This window comes from Nomascus leucogenys, chromosome 5, assembly GCF_006542625.1.
Source record: "Nomascus leucogenys isolate Asia chromosome 5, Asia_NLE_v1, whole genome shotgun sequence".
Lineage (NCBI taxonomy): Eukaryota > Metazoa > Chordata > Mammalia > Primates > Hylobatidae > Nomascus > Nomascus leucogenys.
In genome coordinates, this window is record NC_044385.1 from 25,345,188 (window position 1) to 25,361,762 (window position 16,575).

General features: G+C 40.3%; 1 long non-coding RNA gene across 1 annotated transcript; it reads left to right on the forward strand.

Annotated features, from left to right (window-relative positions):
• Positions 1–7,336: 7,336 nt before the first annotated feature.
• LOC105739725 lies at positions 7,337–12,374 on the forward strand. Its single transcript, XR_001115668.2, has 3 exons — positions 7,337–7,456; positions 11,488–11,596; positions 12,162–12,374. It is a non-coding gene; the product is annotated as an uncharacterized LOC105739725 (long non-coding RNA).
• The last annotated feature ends 4,201 nt before the right edge of the window (positions 12,375–16,575 follow it).

Consider the following 16,575-nt stretch of genomic DNA (forward strand, 5'->3'; position numbering starts at 1 on the left):
ACCTAACCATCAACTCTCAGTGCTAGAGAAAGGACAGTGAATGAGATTTGAAATAGTAGCAACAAGCACTCTTTTTTTTTTTTTTTCTTGAGATAGGGCGACATCCTGTCACCTAGGATGGAATATAGTGGCACAATCAGAGCTCACTGCTACCTCCAACTTCTGGGCTCAAGCGATTCTCCCACCTTAGCCTCCTGAGTAGCTAGACTACAGACATGTGCCACCATGCCTGGATAATTTTTTAAACTTTTTGTAGAGATGAGGTCTCGCTAGGTTGCTTAGTTTGGTCTTGGACTCCTGAACTCAAGCAGTCCTTCTACCTCAGCCTCTCAAAGTGCTGGGATTACAGGAATGAGTTGCTTGCCCAGCCAATAATAAACACTCTTGAGTGGGGCAGATCTATTCGCCCCAACTCAATTCATTGAGTGATTAATTTGTTGAATTAGGTCTTTGAGAGGAAATGAGAGATAAAGATTATTATTATTCATTGACTTACTGATTATGTTGTTTCTATTAACTACTTTATAGTTCACAGTATTTTTTTTGTTTTATCATCATACAGTATATTTTAGGTTTTCCTGTTCTTTGGGCCTATGCCTGCTGAGAATAACAATTTTCCCATGCCTTTTGAATTTTGAGCTGGATTCCATCATGACATATATGATTAGGTGTTTTACAAATGGTAGAGTGGGTTTATTTCTTCTGTTGCATTTTCAACATACCTAACTGCCCTTTTAAAACTCCCTTAATTCACATAACTGCTTTTTTGAATGGGAGAGGAAAGAATGAAGTCACAGAGAATTTGTGAATTTGTGGGCAGTTGTGTTTGGTTTGGGCCACATGTAGGTGTCTGTTGCCCATGGTATGTGTTGTGGTTCTCTGCCCACCCCCACCATACCCATGTGTGCACACACAAACACATATACTCATATCCATGTATATCAATCCCTCCTCTATTCACATGTAAGTCCCTTCCAAAAAGCACATGATTTTCTTTGTGAATCCTGGAAATCAAACAATCTCAGCTTCTGGTTAATTTTCATGTGACAACTTAAATTTTTTTTAAAAAAGAAAGCCCATATATCTGCTTATAAAATATGGAACATTCAAAAATGGCTCAACGTTAAAATTAAAACAAAACATAAATAAAATTGACCTTCAACTTGGCTAGGCTGGCAAAACCATGAATAAAAAAGAAGTGGTAGCAAAGAGCTAACTGGACTGAGAGTGGTGAGTGTACACTGGATTTGGTAGACAAGCCCTGAGATTCTTTATATATGACATTAATACCTCTGAATATTTGCATTTCCATTCTAAGGTTTTGAATGGATTTACCTTGTGCTGTAATTTAGATTTGAGGGGTACATGCCTAGAGCCTCACCCTGCGCAAATGGCTAAGTTAGGCTAAGGTTGGAAATTGCTAAGCAAGTAGAAGTAGCAGCTTCTTCCTTCAGGGAGCCAGAAGCCAGTCACCTGCTTAAAGGGTACAGTGGCTACTCTCATATTCAGAGTAAAAGGTAACGCTGGCTTATGAAGGTGTGCATGATCCACAGCCTGCACCAATTCCTCGGTCTCTTCCTGTATGACACTCCCTTCTGCCTTGCATTCTCTGGCTGCCTGGCTTTTTCTCATCTCTCCAACAGGCCAGGTTCTTCCTACCTCATGACCTTACACTGGCTGTTTCCCCCACTTGGAAAGCACTCACCCCAGATCTCTGCCAGGCTGCTCTTTCTTATCCTTCTGGCCTTAGGTTAACAATCGCCTCTTCAAAACGAACTTCTTTGACCTCCAGCTTCTCACCAGCCCCTAACACTCTCTTTATTTTCATCATAGTACTCCTCCATGACATTAAAACTGGTTTTTAAGCTCAGTGACATCAGGGACCTCATCTCCCTGCTTAGCTGTATCCTTGCCACCTAGAAGAGCTCCTGACGCAGAGCAGCTCAATGAATGTTTCTTGCATGAATTATTGAAACCACCTTTACTCCTCAGAAGCATGGACATCTCATTTTTCTCAGCACTCTGTCAAAAGAGGGCATGTTATATGTTTTATTAATTTATTTCTCTTTTAATTTAGGTTATAGTGAGTTTGCCACATAAACGTTTTGAATTCTTATGTATTCAAATTTATCCTTCATGGTTTCTTGTTTTGGTGGCATGATGAGAAAATATTTCCATTTCAGAATTATAAAAACATCCACTTAAATTTTCTTCTAGTGTTTTCCTGTACTTGATTTATATTTAAATATTAATCCATCTGAATTTATTTTAGAATAAGATACATGGTAAGAATCTAAATTACATTTTATTCAAACTGCTAGCCAGTTGACCCAACATGATTTATTGTATAATTTAGCATTTTCCTACTGATTTAAAATCACAACTTAACCATATGCTAAATTCTTCTATCTGTGTCTGTCTCATGGATCTGCCAGTCTCGTTCTGCCCCAGAACCAGATTTCAATTATTGTAGCTTCATTATAGCCCAGCTTCTTACGTGACAGAATAAGTATCTCTTCTTCTAATTTCCACCATTACTGTCTTTTTATATATTTTTCCTGAGATTAACTTTAGAATTATTTTGTCAATTTAAAACAAAGTGTTAGTGAGATTTATCAGGATTGCCTTAATGGAATGTATTATTATACATTATTATTTTTAGACTTGCTCATCTAAGAATTTGGCATGTTTCTTAATTTTTTTTCAAATCTTTTGTGTGTTCATTACTTTGTTTTTATTTTCTTCTTATATTTGATGATCTCTGGAGAATAAAATACCTTTTAAATTTTCCACTCAGTCCTAGTTCCATATGTTTTCCATGGTTTGCTTTAAAGTGTGTCTCTTTCTAACCTACCCATTTTCTTTTGGAGTCAGGTGAAGTGAGAGTCACAGATAATGTTCTGAAGGTGTTGAGAGACTTCGTGTTTGAAAAAAATTACAAGAGTCTTCCATGACTGTCAAGGTTGTGGAAAGCAAAGATGAGCTTGCCATTACCCAGCCCTCAGGTCAACAATAATCCACAGAAGGTCAAGTGTTTATCATCTCCTCAGAAGGCCAAGTGTTTATCATCTCCTCTCTTTTTTATTTAAAAAAAATTTTTTTTTTTAGAGACAGGGTCTTGCTATGTTGCCCAGGCTGATCTTAAACTCCTGGCATCAAGTGATCCACCTTGGCCTCTCAAAGCATTGGGATTACAGGCTTATGTCAATTTTCTTGAAGCAGGTGATTTCTTTGTCACTCTTGAGTGTGCTAACTTAAGAAAAACATTCATTTTGAACTCACCTTTCAGGGCAGGGTGCGATGGCTCATGCCTGTAATCCCAGCACTTTGGGAGGCAGAGGCAGGTGGATCACTTGATGTCAGGAATTCAAGACCAGCCTGGCCAACATTTCTCTACTAAAAATACAAAAAGTACAAAATAAAAATTAGCTGGGCCTGGTGGTATGCACCTATAATTTAAGCTACTCAGGAGGCTGAGGCAGAAGAATCTCTTGAACCTGGGAGATGGAGGTTGCAGTGAGCTGAGATCGTGCCACTGCACTCCAGCCTGGGCTATAGAGCAAGACTCTGCCAAAAAAAAAAAAAAGAAAATGAATTCACTTTTCAGATGAACCAAAGGCTTGACTCTGGGGGACATAAATGATGTCGATACCTCACCAGAAAAGAGACATTTCAGTGAAAATATGGCATGGGGATAAACAAAAGCAAATGAGGTTAAGCTCTGTGGGTAAGAGCTCAGGCTCTGGACTTGTGGCCTGTCTTGTTGTGATTTCTGGCTCTGTCATTTACCAGCTTGTCCTGGGCCAGGTGCTTTACCTTTCTATCCCTCAGTGGCTTCACCTGTCAAAGGTGGACAATAATCGTCCTTCCTGCATGGTGTGCTGGGAAGATTAAATGGGATATTCCCTGTATATGCTTAGAACCATGTCTCATTCCATACATGATGATCAGCATTTGAGTCACTCATTCAGTTGTTGTGCTAGCCTGGGAGATCCTTATGATCAAGGAGTATTCTCCAGTGTCTCATTAATGCCAATTTGGTTGGTGAGAAAACAAAATTGGTTTCTAGACAGGGCCACTGTTTGTGTGGAGTTTGCGCGTTTTCCTGTGGCTTTGTGAGTTTCTTTGGGTACTCTGATTTCCTCCCACATCTCAGCGCTGTGCCTGCTAAGTTCCTTGGGGTGTCTCAATGGTCCCAGTGTGAGTGAGCGTGGTTGCGCGTGTGCCTGTGTTCTGCGATGGAATAGTGGCCTGGCCTTGCATCCTGAGTGCTGGGATAGGCTCCAACCACCTGCAACCCTGAGCTGAAATAAGTGCATAAATGATTGTCTTGTTTTCATTAATCTCTCCTTAATGTATGTATAGCTCACATTTATTTTAATGTTTAATATTAGAAGTGTTTTGGCCTTTATTTAGAAGTTTGGTGATGTTTTTGTGACCAGAAATAGCCTTAAGAGCTGAACTCTTGTTTATATTAATTCTCCTATGGTAAAATTGGTTTTACTTTATATTGTTCTATTTAAAGTAGCAGTTTCCAGGAGCCTATATATGACATTAGTTGAGGACTTATTGTATTTACCCATGCATTGTTCATCAGTGTGTTCTGTCACTTTGTATCTTCTTCCTTTGGTCTTTAGTTTCTGTCTCTGCTGGCTCTTCCTACCTTCCTCCCTTGAATATTCTCCACAGCCATCACCCACTATGGACTGCACATTGTCCAGCTACCACCCTGTCTCATTACTGCCCAGCTCCATGGACTCATAAACCCACTCCTGTCTGCCATTATCCCCCCACACCATTGAATTTCCTTTTACTGAAGTCCCTAATAATCAATAAATGGTCAAACCCAATGGATCACTTTCAGTCCTTTCTTATCTTACTTTGTGTGAATTTACACTAGATCACAAACTCCATGAGGGAAAAGATATTGTCTTATTCACTGTTGAATTGCTGGTGCTTAGAATAGTCTCTGCCTATAATAGATACTCAATAAATATTTGTTGAATGAATAAAATTATAAATATTATTTACACTCGGTCAGCCATTCCCTTCTTAAAACATTCTTTCTGTCTTCATCCATAGAAACACCATATTCTTACTTTCTTCTGGAAATTCCTTAGTTTCCTTCCTTTCTTTGTATATCCCTCAAATGTTAGTGTTCTTCAGAGTTCAGCTCTTGCCCCCTCTCTTCTCTTAAAAGCTTCTTGGGGGACTTCTTATATATCTATGTCTTCAAACATCATATATATACATATATATGTATATATATATATATGTATATATATGTATATATATATACACACATATATAATATGTGTGTGTGTGTGTGTGTATTCTGATTACTTCCACATCTTCATCTCTACTCAAATTAATTTTAATATCTTTAGACAATGTAGTCAATTACCTGTAGAATGATTTGATATTTCTCTGCCATTTAAAAATATATATCCAAGGCCGGGAGTGGTGGCTCACGCCTGTAATCCCAGCACTTTGGGAAGCCGAGGCAGGCAGATCACCTGAGGTTGGGAGTTCGAGACCAGCCTGACCAACATGGAGAAACCCCATCTCTACTAAAAATACAGAATTAGCTGGGTGTGGTGGCACATGCCTGTAGTCCCAGCTGCTTGGGAGGCTGAGGCAGGAGAATAGCTTGAACCCGGGAGGCAGAAGTTGTGGTGAGCTGAGATCACGCCATTGTACTCCAGCCTGGGCAATAAGAGCAAAACTACGACTCAAAATATATATATATATACATATATATATATATATATATATATATATATATATATATATATATGTATCTCCAAAATGAAAATTTTTTTCAGAACTTTATGTAGAAAGTGTGAAATGAAAAATAATTAGTTGGAAGCCAAAATATCACCATAATTGTTTAGAAGTGCTACATTGGAGGGCACTATTTTGTGTGAGTGAAGATGAGCCCCAGAATTATACAGACCTACTTCTTCAGTTCTGAACTGAACAAGTTGAGCATGGAATATATTTAGTTACAAAGAAACCACATTCTCTTTTTTACAGGTGTTATACAATCCTACACCAATATGACTGTGGAGTTGCTGAAGGTTAAGAAGCTGTCTCCACCATATGTTCTTAAGTAATCATGAACTAGCTTGAGAACATTTGGTGGTGGCTCATTCTTGAGTTTGAGAGCAAAACAACTAAACCCCAAGATTAGTTATGCCATCATTCTCTTCTTAAGGATATACAATGGAGTTTGGGGCAGCTAATACACTGTTGACAACTTTGACATTAACAATTTACTTCCCTAGTTTTCTGAGATACACGTGGAATTCAACTCTTTTGAAGTTTAAAACCAGCAAGTATTTTACCTTCCCTGAAGTCTAAAACAATGGCAGAAAGAAAATTTTATTTTTTCTATAATAGAATCCTTACCACAGCTGTGCTTACTAAGCACTTTGTGGCCTGCCAGCATCTGCTCAGTCTCTGCATGGGTCACACATGTGTACTTAGGCCATTTGCTAATTTAATGTCAAGCTATAGTCACCAGCACCTCAAAAATCTTCTCCTGAGATGCCCATGCCTTTGCAGAGACCCTGTTCTTCTACACCTGTCCCTAGGAGCAGCCTCTGCTAATGCAGACAGAGCTGGAGGCTGAGAATTGTCTTTATGAATGATAGAGAATAATTTGGATAATATGACTTGTTGTGTCAAAGCAGCTTGCAGGCACAACCTCAGAACTAGGAGAATTTACCTTGTGGATCAAGGCAGTGCCAGGCCACAGTAGGCCTTCCCACATGGAAGGGGTACTCAAGAGGAGAAGCACAGGTCCCTTGTTTACCTCATCAGGCTGGCTTTTTAAAGGAGAAGGATGGAGTTGCTGAGATGGACATGCCTGGCTTATTTTCCCAAAACTGTCCATAGGAAATTCACTCTACTTTTCTAGGAGAGGAGTAAGGGGTAAAGCAGAGGCTTGGTATGTTTAGAATAAATCTCTCTGAAGCAAAATTAGGGGAGTGGGGAACAAGCATTTCCCTCCAATGCTATGCTTCTTCTAAGACGTGGTTAAAGTATGACCATCCACTCAATCACCTATGACCATCCACCTCAGCACTATAGCTGTGTCACTCAGCACTATAACCATTAGGCACATGTGGCTACTGAGGTCTTAAAATGTGGCTACTACAAATTCAGCTATGTTATAATTGTAAAATATACCCTGGATTTTGATTACAAAAATGCAATATATCTCATATATATATATATATATATATACATACACATATATACATTATGTGTATGTATATATACACACACACACACACATATATATATATACACATATATATATATGTTTAGATGGAGTCTCGCATTGTTGCCCGGGCTGGAGTGCAGTGGTGCAGTCCGACTCACTGCAACCTCTGCCTCTCAGGTTCAAGTGATTCTCCTGCTTCAGCCTCCTGATTTACTGGGATTACAGGTACCCACCACCACCCTCGGCTAATTTTTTGTATTTTTAGTAGAGACTGGGTTTCACTCTGTTGGCTAGGCTGGTCTCGAACTCCTGACCTCATGATCTAGCTGCCTTGGCCTCCCAAAGTGTTGGGATTACGGGAGTGAGTCACCACGCCTGGCCTCATTAATATTTTTATATTGATTGTATGTTGAAATGTGTATTAGCCAGGGTTCTCTAGAGGAACAGAACTGATAAGATACATGTACATATGAAAGGGAGTTTATTCGGTTATTGACTCACATGGTCACAAGGTGAAGTCCCACAATAGGCTGTCTGCAAGCTGAGGAGCAAGGAAGCCAGTCTGAGTCCCAAAACCTCGAAAGTAGGGAAGCCAACAGTGCAGCCTTCAGTCTGCAGCCGAAGGCCTGAGAGCCTCTGGAAAACCACTTGTGTAAGTCCAAGAGTCCAAAATCTGAAGAACTTGGAGTCTGATGTTCAAGGGCAGGAAGCATCCAGCATGTGAGATAGATATAGGCTGGAAGACTCAGTCAGTCTGGTCTTTCCACGTTCTTCCGCCTGCTTTTATCCTACTGCACTGGCAGCTGATTATATTGTGCCTACCCAGTTGAAGGTGGATCTGCCTCTCCCAGCCCACTGACTCAAATGTTCATCTCCTTTGGCAACACCCTCACAGACACACCCAGGAACAATACTTTGCATCCTTCAATCCAGTCAAGTTGACACTCAATATTAACTATCACAAAATGAAAATATTTTGGATATATAAGGTTAAATAAAAAAATAATATTAACATAAATGTCACCTATTACATACGTGGCTTGCACTGGACAGCACTGTTGTAAACCAATGGTTCTTCAACTGAAATGAGGAATCTATTGCAGATAGATACTTTCGTGAAATTCAAATTAAAATATCTTTCTATAAAACATCATAAACCTTTACTCTGGATCCTATGCTTATTTCATTGCCCGCTGTTAAAAAAGAATTTGGTTCTGGCCCTGATCTGAAGAGCTTACTAAGAAGTATGAGTAGAAATAGTTCTAGATGTCTCTTCCTTTCATAGGACCCATAAGTAATAAAGTCCTATCAATTCTTTCTCCTGTGTATCCTATGTGCATCCTCTCCTCTTCATTCCCATTGCATCTTCCTTAGAGAGACCTTTATTTCCTTCCAGGATTATTGTGAGTGACTACTAAATAGTCTCATTGCCTGCACTCTCATAATCCCTCTATTTAAAACCCTGCAACTCCTCCTCATGCCTCCTGGTCAAAGTACAAAATTCTCCTGGGACCCTCAAGCCACAGATGAATTGACCCCTGCCTGCTCGTTCAGGCCACCTTTCCCCGATTCCACACTAGAGTAGCAGCCAACAATTCCTGATCTCAAACATGGCATCCTCTATAGAAAACATGATCTCGTGTAATGCTTGCAAGAACCTGAAATGCTGGCAATATTTTTCCTATGTACCAAAGATCAGTCTAACAGAGTAAATTGTTCAAAAATACTCAGGTAGTAAGGAGCAGCATTAGGATTTGAACTTAGGTCTGTCTAATTCAAAAGGCTATGTCCCTTCCACATGATGTGGTGCTGCTTGGAGTTCCTCTAGCCCCCTCTTGTTTCTGGCTTTAGCATATGCTATTCTCTCAGTTCTCCCTCTTCTACTTCTGATCCATTTAGGCTTTTCTTGTAATACCTGAGCTAATTATCAACCACCACCTGATGCGTTTCTTGAGACCTCCTGACCCCAAAAGCCTAGCTTTTTCTGGGACACTTTCAGCTCCTTCATAACACTAAACACACCACTTGGTAGTTGGAGGTTTTGTATTTCCCCTTCTGATTCCTCCTGATGCAGAAACCATCCTCTATGCTTAGCACTATGTCTATTATGGGAGATGCTTAATAATTAATTCATTCATCTTTTCAGGTATCCAACTAATAATTGTTAAGACAGACAAAGGCCCTGTCTTCATGGAGCCTACCTTGTAGTGAAGGGAAATTGAAAGAATAAACTGAAAATTTAAAAGTGTGTGTGTGTGTGTGTGTGTGTGTGTTTGTTCTGCTTGCTTGTTCTTCCTCTAGGTGTTTTAGCGCACCACTTACCCTAATGATATTCACCAAGGGTGTTCAATTTGTACTGCTCCAGCCAGCTGCTGTGTGCCAGTGCAGCCATCTGCTTTCTCTCGTTGCCATCCCCAGGCGGGCAGCCTGTCAGATGGGGGCATGGTCGTTCCTTCTTTTCCCATTTGTTCAGTGTCTCTGGATTCAATTTTCTCCTTTTCATTTGGGGAATGTCTCAGGCGTGCCCAGGAAATTTCCTTCCAGCTGCTCTCCATCACCCTGTCATATGTCAGATGTGCTCAGCAAAATTGTCTATGCTCTTGAGGACAGGCTGCTCAGTGGACCATGGAGCCTCAGCCTCATTCCCTGCATCAGCCAGACTTGGCATAAGCCATGACCTATTTCAGCCTCAGTTTTCTTGTCTGTAAAACGAGAAGATTAGACTATTCTAAAGTTGATGCTTGGCATCCTTTTCTCTTCCCAGGAGCCTTGTGTAAAAACTGAACAGATACAACAGGTTTACTCATCCGTCAGCAATATCTACTGAACACCACTATGTTCCAGGCATTGTCTTGGGTGCTGATTATGAAGCAATGAACACAGCAGTCTTGATTCTCTTGAGGCTTATGTCCTGGCTGGAGGAAGCAGATGGACAAGTGAATGCATGGTTATGTCAGGTGGTGATGAGAATGTCAGAGTACAATGCCCAAGGTAAAGTGGGTGGGGAGTGTCAATGGAGAAGTGGATGGAGGCTATTTCATGTAAAACAGATAACGTGACCTTTGAGCAGAGACCTGAAGGAAATGAGCACTACTTGGAAATCTACCCCACTAGTCGTATAGAGTCCCCAACCATATGCCCTGCTACTCATGCCACACATCTCTCCCCCGTCAGTCTATTATTTCAAGCTTATTATATACATGGACATTGTTTTTCTCAGGAAAGCTCTCAGAATGACAGAAAAGTCCATCGGTTATGCTCAACACTCTTCAACATCCCCAACTCCACTGCACACCTGCTCTTTCTTCGTTCCTTGTCTTGCACAGAGAGGAGAATGACTGGTAATCAGGAGTAGCCCAAACTCACGTCACAGCCTGCTGGGACCAGGGGAAGGAGGTGCCTTCACACAGAACAGCCCCTTCTTGTAAACATTCTCCCTTCCCCACCATGAAGAACATTTGGGCAGTTGTTTATAGGAGATAAATATTGACACAGAAGACTGCAGAGAAGATTTGCAACGTGCTTCATGGGGCAAATAGATATAGTGGGCTGTCTGTCCCCCCAACCCTTCTCAGCTAAGCCCACCTACTTGGGGTGCTATCTACTTCAGGACAATCACTAAGTGACACATGTGTCCTCATACTTACCTTTCAGACCATGTCCCACCCCTAAGGAGTTTTTCAGAGAAGGATGGTAAAGTGAATGGAACTTCCTATCATTGACTGTTTTCACTACTCCTTCTCATTAAGCTATATGGAGCTTCACTGCCATTCATAATGTTCACGGTGATCTTAGCATAGCCTTTCATTTGGTGAGGCTACTAGATGTAGTTACCTTTTAATTCCTCAGTAGTTCAATGGCAGAGAGTTAAGCTTTGACAGGTTCCCCATCTGCTTCCTCTGTGTGCCCCCACACGAAGAACCCCAAATAAAACTGAGCAAGATAGAGCCGTGTTAGGTAGAAAGAAACAGCCTAGAGTCTTTCATTCATTTTAACAACTTTTTGACTAAACTAGTACTAGATCAATTTATTAGTTTAGCCGCTAGTGGGCTTGGGGCACACAATTTACCTGCATTGAAGAGAAGCCACAGACTTAAGGCATCTTGGTCTCCCATAGTAAAAAAAAAAAAACCATACACACACACACACACACACACACACACACACACACAGAAATATTGAATGAGATTCTTTTGCCCACCCCCAACTCATTTTTCAGAGCAATTGTTTCAGGTCCATTTTATTTTCCTCTGCAGAGCAAACCAGTGAAAAAATGGCCTTCGCACTCCTGAGAGACCTTTCACCGGGCCTTCTACTTTTGAATTCTCTCCATAGCTGGTTTCCTCTTAGGCCCCGATAGAGCAGGTGAATATAAATGATTGTTCAGCTGAGGAGGGAGGGGACATTTCATTTTCTGGTTGTAACTGAGGAGAGGAGAGGAGAAGAGGTGATGTGTAATGTAAAGGATCGGGTTTAAGCTAAGGTCCTTGAAAACAGTGGGAGCTAGAAATCAATTAAAGAAAGAAGCAAATAGTGACATTAGCTAATATTCGTTGGGTCCTTACTGCATGCTGGGTATGCAGTAAGGATACTACGTTTTAAATGTAAAATAGTGCATGTAAACCGTGAACCATTCACAGGATACTGTGAACATTGTGCATGCACTATTCAATTTGCCCTTGTCACAATTCTCTGAAGTAAAGACAACTGTTACCCGCAGTTTATAGAAGAAGAAACAGAGACAGCAAGAGATTAAATAACTTGCACACAGCCATGTGCTTAGCAAGCAGAGCAGCTGGGGAGGAACCTAGCTGGTTCCAGGGCTCCTGTAGCTCACCTCTGTGTAGTATCTCTTTGCTGAATGATTTGGTACATTTTTGGGACGCCTGCCAAAAAAGAACAGTTCCTGATGGCTCAATTTTCATTGCAGTCCCTGAATCACACAGGCATGCTGACAACGTCCTTTCCTGGTACAAACCATCGTGTGGGAAACACACAGCAAGAAGCATCTTCAGGTCACAAGACAGGTAATACCATCTACCTGAATTTTTTCAAAAGCAGCAGAAATTTAGTTTTCTATTTCAGTGGCTTCTAACAGAGATCACTGTTTGCACAAGATTAAATGTCTGCAGTTGTCATCTTATCTCAGTGTGTGATATGGGACGATGATGTATGTGGCAAGGTTTGCTTAGGTCACCCTTGTAGAAAGTGGCCTCAGTATGATTCAGAGGTGATTGGAATCTGGGAAGGATCTTAGAGTAGAAGACGGATTTGTCTCCCCAGGTTTTCTGGCTACAATGAGGCAATAAGTATATTTTGTTGGGGAGAGAAATAAAACAAGAAAACTTCCGGATTTACAGATTTAGGCTGTGAGTTTTCAAAAATTCACTATAAGCTCTGACATGAGGTTGACAATTTCCTGTTTGCTGTTGTTGGCTTCTTCTGTTATAAAAATTCAGGATTGGAAAAGGTATTACTAAATATTGGAGAGAGATATTAAAGTATCTTTAATAAAGATATAATATCTTTAATAAAGAAACTGATACACAGTTGATATTTTCTGCAAGAATTGAATGGATATTTTTTTAAAAGTATAGATTTAACAAGAAGGTGAGCACCTAAGTACTGGGCATGTGTATAAATAATGTGTGTCTTGGTTAAAAATCAAAGCCAGAGATTTCTGTAACCGTGATGGGTAAGAAATATAAAACCTACCATTTAAACTTAAAATCTATTTGATATCTAATTAAAATTAAAAATGTTAATATTTATTTAGGGAAGATGGTCCCTTTGTTCTAGGACCAGTTGAAATACACCAGTTGGTTACCAATTGTTCCACAAGTTTTGAGGAAAAGTTCAAGTGTCATTAATCTAAATCAAAATATTTAAGATTGAAAAATAAATGTCCTGCCTGGTAACATAGGTAGTGTAAATTGTTGTGCATGGCTGGGTCAAAACTGTATTGATTCTCTTTCATGTTCTAGAATTTTTAAGAGGAAAGGAAACGGGGAGCATACAGTTTTGGGGGACTCTATGTGAGTTTAGAGTACCCTGTGGTGAAAACTATGGTGTGATCTTACAGAGTCAATTCTTACAGGTATTTTGGCTCAAGTAGTTACTTACAGGAACTGAGTATTGACACAGAAGACTTTAGAAAGGACTCACTGACGTGCTGTTCTCCATTCACTGGTGTAGAGAACTGTCCTGAGTTCATCACAGCTATTCCCAATGGAATGGTTTTTGTCCTAATGGTAGGGTTATATCAGATAGAATGACCAAGATTTTGGAAAGTGTACTGATGTTGTGATATCATATTCTGATAAGATTGTTCTTCTGAGGCCAAAGAATGAGGCCATGCTTCTTGGGGGATTCCCTAGAAGGGTGTGTGGGGGTGGGGGGGCTCATCATCCCTCATCCTGGGTGGAGGCAGATATCAAGGAAATAAGAACTTGAATGATGAAAATTACACAGTGAAGTGGACATTTTTCCTGCTTGGTGTAGGGGGGTCTCAAGAGGTGATGTGAAGCCGAGACACAGATATATTCAGTGGCCCTGTAAAAAGAGGATGATCTAGTCCTGCCATGCACTCATTTATCTTATTTTTAAGAGGTACATATGGAGCGATGACTACATGCCAGGTACAGGAAGATAACACTGAAAAAGTAGACACAGCTTCTATCCTTGGAAAGCTTATTGTTTAGGAGGGGGAGATAAGTATTAAATGGCTTTTTAAAAATCAATTTTATTTGTCTATTTATTATTTCTAATTGTGGTCAAATACACATAAGTATTTACCATCTTAACCATTTTTACACGTCCATAGTGGCATTAAGTACGTTCACATGGCTGTGCAATCATCACCACCATCCATCTCCAGAGCTCTTTTCATCTTGCGGAACTGAAACTCCATACCTGTCAAACAAGAACCCCCATCTTCCCCTCTTCACAGCACCTGACAGCCACCATTCTACTTCCTATCTCTATGAATTTGACTACTCTACATATCTCATACAAGTAGAATCTTATATTTGTCCTTTTGTCATGAGCTTATTTCACTTAGCATAATGCCTTCAAAGTTAATCCAGGCTGTGCATGTGTCAAAATCCCTTTCCTTTCTAAAGCTGAGTAATATTCTGTTGTATGAATCCACCACATGTTATTTATTCATTTATTTGTTGATGGACACTTGGGTTGCTTCCACCTTCTGGTATTGTGAATCATGCTGCTATGAACATACAGGTGTTCAAAGGTGTTTGAGTCCCTGATTCTACTTCTTTTGGGTGACAAATTGCTTTTTAAACGTGAAAAATAAAAACACAACTATGAAATGTGAAATGAAAGATCACTGAGCAGTGACAGTAACACAGGGTGCCTTGACCTGATTAGGCAGTGAGAGGCTTATTGGGGGGCATTCCTGGAGGAAATGACACTTGAGGCAAGGCCAAGGTTGGTGTTGTGAGAACCAGGGGAAGGGGAAGAAGCAAGAGCCTTCTAGGTTTCTGCAGGAGCAAGCCAGAGACCTAAAAGAGCACACGACTCAGAACCTGGAGGAATTCCACGTGTGGATGGATCAGGAGGAAGGTTAAGACTCCTTAGGACCCGTGTCTGTGGGCTTTAGGAAAAGTAAAGTAGGCGAATATTTGTAAGTTTCAGTTTGCCAGGCTATTTTCATTTCTTTATCTTGGACATTCAAAACAAAATCTTTTTTAAAAAGTGGACCTTGTCCCAGGTTTGCTGTGGAGAGCATTAAGGAAAGCACTTGCAGGGAGACAACAGCCTCCATATGAGCAGAGATGAAGACCAGACCAGTGGCAGTCCCACAGGGACCTTGGTGACGGAAGGGTAATGTGGTGCTTGACCTTGATGAAGGGGCCAGTGCAAAAGAATCCTGAGGCCCCTGGGGGCCTCTGAGAATAACTTGTGTAGCCCTGGAAAAGTGCCCTTATTTTCTGTCATGGGTTGATAACACCTGGCAAGTTGGTACATATGCACATTGCATCCCTTTCCAGGTTTATTCATTTATTTTAGGGTGAGGTATGTGCTTTTGTGGTCAAATGAAGGTGGAATTGCTCACATTCCAGAATCTATAGTACTTACACCAAAGGAAAAAATATGTAACAGTTTGCTTCTCTTATTACAAATTTCAAGGCTATCAGCATATTCACTGTGAAGTCCATATATTCTAAATAGTGGACGTATTCTCTTGGTTCTTAGCCCTAAGCAATTGACTTTTGGATCAATATGTTTTAAAAATCATTGGTTTGCAGCCTTAAAACACTGTCTCGGTAACAAAGCATGAGCCCCTTTGGCTTTGTCCACTGAGAAACTCGGAGTCAAATTCAGTGACCATTTGAGGAAAACAGCCCCTCTCAGTTACAGGGGCTTTCTCTGCTTCTGTTTCCTTTCGGTTCCAGCTCTAACTTACAACTAACTCCTCAGATTTACATACATTGCAGACGTTTCAAGTACTGTGGAAACAGATCAGGCTCACATAGCAAAAGAATTCTTATCATCTGTACTAGTAGAAAATTTCAGCTACTGACACTCATTGGATAGCCTAATATTTTCCCTAAATGTTCCAATTCTTCTCTTTAATTGGAAGCAGAAAATCTTAGCTGAGCCCTGGATGCCTGCAGGATATAAGTATGACATTTTTAGTAAAATTGGTATGCTAAGATTATAAACATAGAAAGGGAGAGAACATTTCTAGATTACCTCACGAATCACAAAAACCAAGTTAATAGTACACCACCTTATTGATGGGAAAACATGAATCATATTTAAGTTTGGGGCGGTCAGAGGAGTCAACTGCAGTGGTAGATCTATGGCTTTAACAGTCACATATGTTCATAGGGATGATGAGCTTAAATTTCAGCTGTTGGTAGTATGTATGCGTGTGTTATAGGTGCACAACATGATCACCCCCACATAATTGGTTATCACTTAATCGATTAACTATTGGGGCAAGCTAGTCAAATTTAGTGGTATGCCGGAAGCAGCAGTAGTGGCAGCTGCATTTTGAACTGTGCATTCTCACCCAAGGAAAGGAATTTACAGCCAATATTGGTGCATTAAAATCATCAGACACTGTAACAATAGGTGGCTTTGTGGTAACCTTATAAAGGAAAGGCAACCAGCACCAAAAAGGTTTTTAAAGTATCTATTTGCGGTCCCCCGCCACTTTCTTAACCATTACCTGGTAAAATCCCTTTTTCTGCTGACACTGTTTATCAGATTATGTATCCTATAAAAGTAAAACACTGCCCTTGCCTGGTGAGAATATATTCTGTTCATAATCCTGATAAGTTTATGTAAGTGGATGCATAAAATACGTTCTGCACACT